This window comes from Chaetura pelagica, unplaced genomic scaffold (genome assembly GCF_000747805.2).
Source record: "Chaetura pelagica isolate M959 unplaced genomic scaffold, ChaPel_1.0 scaffold283, whole genome shotgun sequence".
NCBI classification, from domain to species: Eukaryota; Metazoa; Chordata; class Aves; order Apodiformes; family Apodidae; genus Chaetura; species Chaetura pelagica.
In genome coordinates, this window is record NW_009952688.1 from 556,320 (window position 1) to 566,555 (window position 10,236).

Below are 10,236 nucleotides of genomic sequence, written 5' to 3' on the forward strand. Positions count from 1 at the left end.
GTGACACTTAAGCTAGTGGCATGTGAAACATGAGACAGGGTTGGTCTGGAAATAATGCAGCTCCTGCCAAATTTATAACCCTCCTGAGAAGGACTGTGAGAGCAGGGGAAGGAAAGCCAGCAGCAGGCCCAGGGGATATTACCAGGGCCTGGCTTTCTGAAGGCATGTGCTCCCATGTTACAAGTGTCAAGAGGGCACTGTGCAAGCCTCTTTAATGAGCCTGAGGGGCAGGGGCCAGGGGGGCCACTCCACATCTCCGGGAAGAACTGGTGTGAAAGGCACAGCCAGGGCTGCTGAGGAGAAGGTGCTCAGCAAGGGGCTCAGCAAGGGGAGTGCTGCATGGGAGCATTGGCAGGAGAGCAGCTGAGTCCCTCATCCCTCCCAGCTACCCCACAGGGGCGAGAACAGCTACCATCCAGCCCTACTTTTCCCAGAAGATCTGGATGCAGGAGGTACAAGACACCAGATGCGCAACCTCCAGGTCAGTGCCCTGGAAAGCTGTGCTCCCTGCTTTCAGCTGCATCACACTGTGAGGAGTCCGAGGGCTGCACCCAGGGATGTGACATCTCCAGCAACTAGTTTCATGACTTGGATGCAAGATAGAGCAGGAGGAAAAGAAGGATCAAGAAAGGACAGATGAACTTGGCATTCAGCAGCAATTACCTCCATAATAGCAGAGGGAGGCTGGAAAACGATCTACCCGGGAAATTGCTTTGGGTAAAAAATGATTTGTTTCTTGTTTCTAGCTTGCAGCCTCAAAACTCCCCATTTTAATGCCTTCCCAGGCTCCATCGTCCAGGAGATACAGCAGCACCCATTACTCGGGCCATTGCAGTATCTTCCAGATGGTGACAATTTAGAGCACGTCTCCGTGAGATGGCTGTTAACCCCCTCATGACTGAGTCTCCATGCCTGTGTGCCTACTTCTTCCTTGCAGGCTGATCCCAGGTTGCAGGTAGAGTCAGCTCTTAAGTCCCCCAGGGCTGCAGCTGCACCCACTGGGCTGCAGCCACACGGGAGCTGCAGGACCCCTGTGCCAGGGGTGGGAGAGCATCCCACAGGAAACCCCCCTCCTGCCCCTGGCCACGACCACCACAAGGGGACAGCAACTTGGGAAACCGCGCTGCTCTCCATCCTCCCGGAGCGCCAGGCAGGTGAGCCCTTCTTCCCCGAGCTGTGCCGCTCGGGCACTCCCTCCTGCTGCAAGGAATCTCATCAAGCGGCAGCAGCTAACGATATGCAGATGAGCACTTCCACCGCTGTCCGCCAGAAGGCTGCGAGCCTGGGAAGCCAGGGCGGTGGCATCCTGCCTTCCCTGATGAGGGTGTTGCGAGGATTAACTGGGAAATACTCGCGATGTGTTTCGGTGCTGGAAAGCGCTGAGCGTTATTCATCAGTGTCACTATTTACATAGAAGAATCGCAGAAAACAGGAGGAGGTGGTGAGTGGAAGAAATCAATCACCCCGTGGCTTTGGTGGGGAGGGGGTGCACGGGAGGCAGGGAGAGGTCATTCCGACCCCACAACATTGCTGCTGACACAGGGAGGGAAGAGGGGGTACTTGCTTTTGGCACCACTGGGGTAAGTGGGCACACACCAACCCACCTTGCAGATGCACCCTGGGGACCCACTGGACATGCATGTTGGCTCTGTCATGCCAAGAGGTGATGGCCTCCATCCTCTGTGGGCTCCCTTTGCTCCAGGAAGCGATCACAGGGCTGCTCAGCATCCTCTCTCTGTCACACCACAGGGCTGCTCCCAGGCAGCACCCCAGCCAGTGCAGACCCATACACTTAACAGCACCCCCCACTGCAGCAGGGCTGGCCATCCAAACAAGGTAATTTTGTTTTCTTTACAGACCTCAAAAACAGTGAGTGAAAATGGCACTGCAAAATGTCACATCCCTTCCTCTGGACAGAAATTCCCTGCTTGGAGAGGGTCTACTCTGTCCCATGAAACCGGAGCTGAAGGAAAAGGAGACCTCTGCCCCCATCTGTGGGGAACAGAAAGAAGTATGGCTGGGAGGGAGACCCCCACCCTCACAGTCGTTCAGGGTCACTAGGAGTGTGCCCCATGTCCCACGTCCCAGCAGGACAGTGTGAGTCATGCAGGGCTGAATGACAGCTCCTGTTTTGCCCAGCACTGCAGTACAACACTCACACTAAACCACAGGGCTGGAATTGTGGCAGCACTCTGACTGAGCCAACTGGGCAGGAGTTCTGGGGAGGGAAGGTGTGGGGGGAAGGTGTGCAAATGGAATCAGTGAGAGCTTTTCAGAAGAAGAGCAGAAGGGCTGACCAGAAGCAGACACCACCTGGCCCCCACATCTGGCTACAGCTAGGCAGAGGCTTCCTGCTAGAGTGGCCTGGAGAGCCACAAAGGATCCTGCTGACTTTATAAAACCATGCACCAGGTCATACCCACATGTACAAGTCCTGCAAACACACAGAGGTCTATGTGTCCCCCTCCAAACACGGCTGCACACAAAGCACTCACCCCACATCACCCACGTTTCACTCCTCTGTATGGAGGAGCAAAGTCAAAACTTCACACAGAGAAAACCTATCCTACCATTTTTCTGCCTATGCGATCTCTGAAATTGGATTGCTGTCTCCTCAGATGCAGATGGCAAGTCACAATTTTTTAACATGCTGTTAAAATCTATGATCTTTCTGAAAACAGTTGCTGTGAGGCTGGTCTCTGGCAGCACCTGGCAGCAGGATGGCTGCTCTGGGAGGTTTCCCGGGTCCTACTCCCCACCTGGTGCTTGGAAACAGCCAATTCATCTCTGCACTAATTTGTGTGCACGAGATTGTGACTGACTGTACCTGAATGCCTGCGCAGGTAAAACCCAAGGGATGCATATTTGCAGAAAGCAAACACAGGAGAGGGCATAGCCCAGACCAAGCAAATTCATTCTTCTAGACAAGCAAATATTCAGGGACTTCTTCTTGCCTGTGTTTTCTCATTTCAATTTTGATTACTTAGAGCATGTGGGAGGTCAGATTAGCTCCTTAGAAAAGCTCAAGTTTCCCTTCCCTTCCCTTCCCTTCCCTTCCCTTCCCTTCCCTTCCCTTCCCTTCCTTGTCCTGCCCTGCCCTTTCCTGTCCTTCCCTTCCCTTTCCTGCCCTTCCCTTCCCTTTCCCCTTTCCCTTTCCCCTTTCCCTTTCCCTTTCCCTTTCCCTTCCTCTTCCCCTCCCCCTTCCCCTTCCTCTCTCCCCCTCCCTCTCCTTTTCCCTCTTCCTCTCTTTTTCCCTCTCCCTCTCCATCCTTCTTCCCTGTTTTTTGGGGGGTTTTGTGCTTTCTTTCCCTTCTTTGCTCTTTCTTTTCAAGACAAGTTCCCCAGGCCAGCTGTCAGGTCTGCGCTGCCCCTTCCTCCCTCTCTGCCCACATCCGTAGCTGCTGCTCACCCCACCTGCCCCCGGGGCCTCACACGAAGCCACTGAATTGAGAGTTAATTTGAATCCGATTTGACGAACTCCAGGCACATCCCATCTGCATGGGCAGGAAATGGCCGATGTCTTAACCTTCCAGCAGGGAGGGCAGGGCAGAGGGGAAATGCTTTTACCTTCCCCTCCATTTAGTTTAGCTCTTAAAATAAAAAATAAAAAATGGGGTCAAATAAAATAACGCCCTGGGCTGACCTAGAGCCAAGGTGGAAATTCCCTGCCAGCATCCAGAGATCTCTAGGGAAGGGAGGAAAACCCTGTCTTGCTGCTTTGGGATCAGGGGCCAAAGGGAAAGCCACCAGGAGGGGAGCCCAGGCTCAGCAGGACCTGCACCACCGTTGCCTCTGGCATCCATCACAACCTTCAAGCACAGGAAACTTCACCAGGACCAGGAAAAAGCAGATTTTCTGCTTCAGTGGGAGATGCTGAGGGCTTGGTGCTACAGAGAACAGGAGCCCTGACACTCTCCTCACCCAGCTTCACACAGATGCTTCCATCATCTCTTTCTCAGGCTCTAACCCCCCTCAGCTTTTCAACCTTGCCCCCCACTGCTTCTCTGACAGTTCTCTCTCCAAGAAGGCACTTCAGCTGATGTTGATTTTTCCTTCTCTGCAACAGTGTTTTTAAGCACAAGCAAGGCAGTTGGAATAAAATTAGCATTATTTAGCATTACCCGGCACCAAAGGCACTTGACAGATGCAGAAGAGCAAAGATTTGGGCTGGATGTTGGGAGAAAGCTTTCTAACACATCCAACACTAAAACATGGGAAGAGGCCAGCAGGGAGGGGCTGAGCTCTCCTTCTCTGGGGCACTGTGTGGCCGCAGCCAAGCTGTCCACATCCTCAGTCCTGTACCTGTGTTGGCCACGCCCCGTGGGGGATTCACCAACCTGATTAAAAAAGTAAACAGGCATTTCTTGTGGTGTCAGAAACTGCAGATGGACTATGGCTTGTAGTGACAGTGTCATGCCAGCATCTATTGCCCCATCCTCTGCTGCACCACCCAGCAGCCTGAAGCATCAGCAGCAGCACACAGGCAGCTCCAGCTCCATGCCAGAGCAGACACCCCAGCACCCCTGGGTTGTTAATTCCTATTGCCAGTGATGACAGGGAATGCGGGGATGCAAAACACAATGGGAAGAGACTAAGGGAAAGGAGAGAGCAGCTGGCAGAGGATTTAAGACCAGATTCAATCCCCAGCCCAGAATTTACTGTACCACTTATGCCTTTTACCTGGCTGTTTTGCTCTCTGGCAGCTGGATGCAGATGCAAACAAGTCCCTTGATGCCTCTCCTGCCACTAATGACTGTAACAAGTCTTCAGCCAGGCGCAATATTGCGAGAACTGCAGCTTGTCACCTTCCCTGTGGCTGCAGGCAATGTCAGGTTTTTCAGATGCTCTAATGGAAAACTGTCAAACAAACCCACTCCCTTCGTAGAGGCTCCACTCAGCCTCATGTTTGTGTATCCCCTTCCTAGCAAACATGTGGCACCGCCGTGGATTTGGGAGCAGGATAAACAACCTCTCTCCAAACTTCCCTCATTTGTGTGCTTGCTCTCCTGAGAACTTTAGTAATTGCATCTTTGCCTTTAAATACCACCCTGCTCCTTTGGCATTTCACTGTTTAAATGTCTCCCGCTCGGAAGATGACATTGTCTGGAGGCAGATGGATCAGGGTGGTGTCTACACGGAGCAGCGCAGAAAACCAACAGGCTGCTCTGCTCGTCTGATTTCTCCCACTGTGTGTGCAGGGTCAGGGCTGGGAGGCTTTTGCAGTGTGGAGGTAGAAAGCTGGGTTCAAACTGCGAGTGAGGATCTCTCCCTTTCCCTTCTGTTGGTGGAGTCTCTCCTCCTCTTTCCTGGTGGTTTCAGATGCCTTGGCTGCATTGCCCTTCTCCAGACTAGGGGATAAAAAAGGGAAAGTCATGCTCTGCTGGTTGGGGCCTTGCTGCCTCCTCACTGGCTGGAGCATCCCAATAGGACCAGGCTGAGAGCTCAGTCACCAGCATCCCCAAGTCATATAGGTGTTGTGACCAGGTGACCAGCCAAACTTTCCAAGCCTCTGTGCTCAGGGAGTCCTGGATCTACTCCACTTTTCCCTGCCATGCATCCCAAACATGCAGCTCCTTATGACCTGCACATGATGGGGATGGATGCAGGTTTCAAGTGCACAGAGCAATGAGTCAACTCTCACCTCCCAGGGTCCTGCCTTTGGGTGCCCCTGACCTGTGAACCCTACAGCCCAAAGAACAACATTCTCAGGATTTTAAACTTAATTGATTTTGTTTCTCATTTTGCAAGCAATGGGTGTGCTGAAGTATTTTTGCAATTAGTGTAGTATAAGGGATTGTGATTAGGAGATGTTCTTGCAGGGAAGGGTGGGGCAGCAGGGGGAATGTCCTCCCTTATTTTGGGGCTTAATTATTACCACTTTGGCCTGTCTGCAAAAAGGGATTAATAACGTCCAGCTTCACAGCTGTCAAAGCCCTGATTAATTGAGCTTGCTGTACTGAAACCTCATCTGTTTGTCTTCTGTCAAGGTGCAAATTGAAAACACAACACAATAAATCTTACTGGGCATCCTGTACCTCTCAGCTTATCACCTGCCCCCCTCCCACCCCTCTGCTTCCAAACAGCCTGGAAGGGTTCAGCCACTGCTTTGCAGCCACCTTCAACCTGGTCCTGGGCAGTAGTACCATCTCTGCTTGGGGCAGGGGTGGGTTTAAAAGCCCCAGGACACTGCTTGCTCTGCTGCCTGGTGAGTACTTATGCAGAACCTTCCCTCCTCTCCCAAAGAAGAGACACAGGAAGGGGACAAGTTGCAGGAACTGGGTTGCAATGAAAGTGTTTGCTTCTTGGCAGGACTTGCCCCTACATCTGAGCCAGGCCACCATTGAGGTGCATGTGTGCCCACCACCCAGTCAGGCATGGCTGCCAGCCTCTGTGTAGGGCAAGTGAAAGGGTGTTGCAGAGTTTCAGGTGGATTGGGAAATGATGCCTTGCATAAGCCTGTAGTGGGATTAATCTCAACTAACATTTAGGCCATTATTTATTCATCCAAAAGGCAGGATATGCCTGACCATCAGTGGCTGCATTCCTGGGTGAGAGGCTGGGTCTCACAAACCTGGTCCCATCAGCTTTTAGGATCCAGGACATCATCCCAAGAGATCCCCAGATGTTCTTGGCACAATTAACCCGAGCTGATATGAAGCTGGACATGAGAAGCAGGTTGCAAAAGTATCTAGGAGCAACTCTGCTCAGCCCTGCACAGCCCAAGTGCAGGACTGAGAGCCCTGGCTGCAGTCTCAGCACCAGCTGGTCTCCTTGATCAAACTCCAGACCATGATTTTGATTTCAAAGCAAGACCTTCAGCTTCCACCAGCACCACCAAAAAGATGTGGGGTATTTTTGTCTGCAAAGGAGCATGCCTGCCCCTTGGTGCTGAATAAATAAATTACTGTGATGGTAAGGAAGGTCATTATTAATTAGAGTGCATAAAGAGCCTGGGAACCCTCCAGGGGAATATGCTGTGCTGCACTGAGTGCAAATCATAGGCTTTTTTTTTTCAGGGACATGATAATAAAGAAGAATAGAGTTACATGGCAGTGTTATTTCAGAGAGAGAATCCACTGGGATATGATGGACCCCAGCAAGATCTGTCTCAGGATCTAAGTCCTGCCCCGAAACAGCTCTTTGCTGTATTTGGGACTTTCCTGTCCTCCTCCTGGCATCCCATCTGATGCTGAATGATAACCAAAGGCATAAGCTCTGCTAGGCAGGGTCAAGACACTATAGGGATGTGCCCCCATTGCTTCCCCAGTGAAGTCATTCCTGAACCTCACAGGCATGTGATCCACCTGAAAAGATCCTGCGGAGCCCAAAGGCAGGTGGAAGAAAATACTCTAGTTCAATACCCTACCCCCATGGCTTTAGCTGATGCTAACAGAATAAAAACAAGTGGAAAATGAGCAAGAAACCTATGTTTACTGTTCCTCATTCTGTAATATGCGATGTTTTCTCAGCGTGCCTTCAGGAGACAAGCAGCTGGGAGCCCAGACAGGATGAAAAGAGAGACAGAACATGGTGTTAGGCAAAAAAATGCTGGGAAGAGGGTAGTGAGGTGACCCCCCACAGCCACCACATAGCACCCTGTGAGGTTTACCCTAGCAGGAGGAAAGACTGTCTTCAAATCCATCCTTAGAATGGCTGTTGTCAAGGGCACTGGGCCAGTTGGCACCGGTGATACCTCCTGGTGAACACAACCCATGTTCCCACATCTTCCTTTTTACAGAGACAACAGGAGGCATAGGGTGGGATGGCCAGGGGGTGATCTCTCCAACCCTTTGGGAATGTCTCTTGTCCCTTTACAATGAGGCTGGAGTAACCAACCACACAAGGCAAGAGGGAGGCATTTTCCCCTGCAGGAATAGAACCCTGCACAACCTGGTCACCCTGCGCTGAAGCTACTGGCTGTGGCATGGGGACAAATGTGCCTGGTCCACCTTGGGGAGAACTGTTTGGCAGCCCTGGACCTGAGGGCTGCAGCAGGAAACCAGGGCAAGGCAGGAGCCTGAAAGGAGCTCACGTGTTTGAGCAGGAAGGAAAGTGGTTTCTGGAGACCCCGAAAGGCCTTGGAACTCCTCTCTGTTCCTGGGACCTTTAAGGAAACTCCCCCTCAAGTGCTGTTGTGCTGATCTGCTGGGGACTGCATTATGTTGAAGCTATTAGAACTATTTTCTGTAGCAGAATAATTTTAATTTTCTACTCAGTTACCTTTTAGGTCTCTCTTTCTTCTTTCTGTGTGTCTTAATTGCTTTTTCCATTTATCAATACTCCCTTGGCATTTTCTCTCTCCTCCAGTGTGCCTGCTCTTCTCCTTCAGCCACTTGTTCCCCCCTGCCTGGCCTGCCTGTCTCCCCCTGCTAACCTCCCCAGGGCTATTTCCATTGCCCCACTAACCACTTTGCTTCACCCCAGAAGTGGCTGCAGCCAAATGAGATGTTGTACTGGGGAACTTTGTCTTTCCTGACTGGAGACGGATGATACCTGGGAGCAGGATTAATCCCACTGCACCTGCATGTGTTCAGGCTGAAGGCCACTTGTGTCAGATCTCAGCAGCTTCCTCCCTGGGATCGTATCAATGGACCTTGGAGGCATCTTTCTGCAGTTGCCCATGCCCAGCTCACTGTCTCAGCAGGTTTGTCACATCCCAACCAGGAGCACAGGCATCCCAAGTCTTCTTTTCTGCTTGCCAGTAGTAGAAACAATACCCAAGATGCATCAGAGCTGCTTGGCATGTCTAGAAACAGATAAGCCATTGTAAATCTCTCCCTGCTGCTGGAGAACACCTGTCTCGTGGTTCCATGAAGTCATGGAAAGCAGCATCTCGTGCACGCAAGCGGGGGACAGACAGTGCACCAGCCTGCAGGGATGCAGTCAGGGAGCTGGCAGCAGTGGGTGCCCATGTTTGGCAACAAACACCCCATCCCAGCTGGAGGACAGCTGGGGGCTGAGTGGCTGAAGCACAGCACTGTGAGCCCTGGGACTCAGTTCCCTTTAGGAGAGGGGGTAGAGGGGAATTACTTGCCCCTACCAGGTTGGGGGCTCAGCACCACATTGCTTCCTCCTCCCAGCTCAGCTTGCCAGGTTTCCCCATCACAGTCCCAGCTGGGAGATGCTGACACGATGCCCTGAAACCCAGGGCTTTTACATGGTATCCACAACAGACTGCAACCTGAACACTCCCAAGGGCATGGTATCACCCTCAGTATGGAAATGGAGACCGGATGTAGGACAAAGTATCAAAACTGTAACTCTTGCCCCAACCTGAGGATGTCCCTTTAAGTCCCAGGGGCCACCCTGCAAGTGCTGTATTTGGTGTAGCACAACCTGCTTGCTACAGTCTCCATTTCCATACTGATTCCCTCCATTTGCCTCCATCTGTCCAACAGACAACAAGACCCCAGCTTTGACCAAGGTCCTTGAGCACACTGTGGCAGCAGGAGTCAGCCAGTTCATGAGCTGGGTGACTTGACCTGCCCAGACAATGTTTCCCCTTCCCTTTTTTTTTTTTTTTTTAATAATTCCTTACTTTACAGATCTTTTTCTCCTTTCCTTTCCTTTCCTTTCCTTTCCTTTCCTTTCCTTTCCTTTCCTTTCCTTTCCTTTCCTTTCCTTTCCTTTCCTTTCCTTTCCTTTCCTTTCCTTTCCTTTCCTTTCCTTTCCTTTCCTTTCCTTTCCTTTCCTTTTTTCCTCTTTTTGTTTTTTCCTTTTTCTTTTCCTTTTTCTTCTTTTTTTCTCTCTTTTTTTTTTTTTTTTTTCCCCTTATTTTTAATTTCCACAGAGACAGAAAGCAAAGAAGATCAAACCACAAGCTCACACGGTCCCAGAAAGCCAGCTGCCAGCAAACCTGGGTGTGGAGCCGACTGCATCTCTGCTACAGGGAATCGAAGGCAGTGGCTGATAAATGACACAGCACCGAGGTCAGGGGTCCCTTTGCTGGGAGAAAAACCAGGGACAAAAGAAAACAGCAGGAACCAGATCACTCACAAGCTCTGTTTATGCTTCACCTCATTGCAGGGCTCCCTTCCTTGCAGTCTAACACTCTGCCATCCCCACTTCCCACAGTGCCCATGGATGGGAGTGTGAGGGATGAGGAGCTGCGGGGAGACATGGGTGCCAAAAGGTTTTGACAGAGCTGAGAGGGGAGGGAACAAGGCCGAGCTGCTCCAAGGTGGGATCAAGCTGCATTAGGAAAGCCGGTGCAGGACACAGGGATGTCAGAAACCC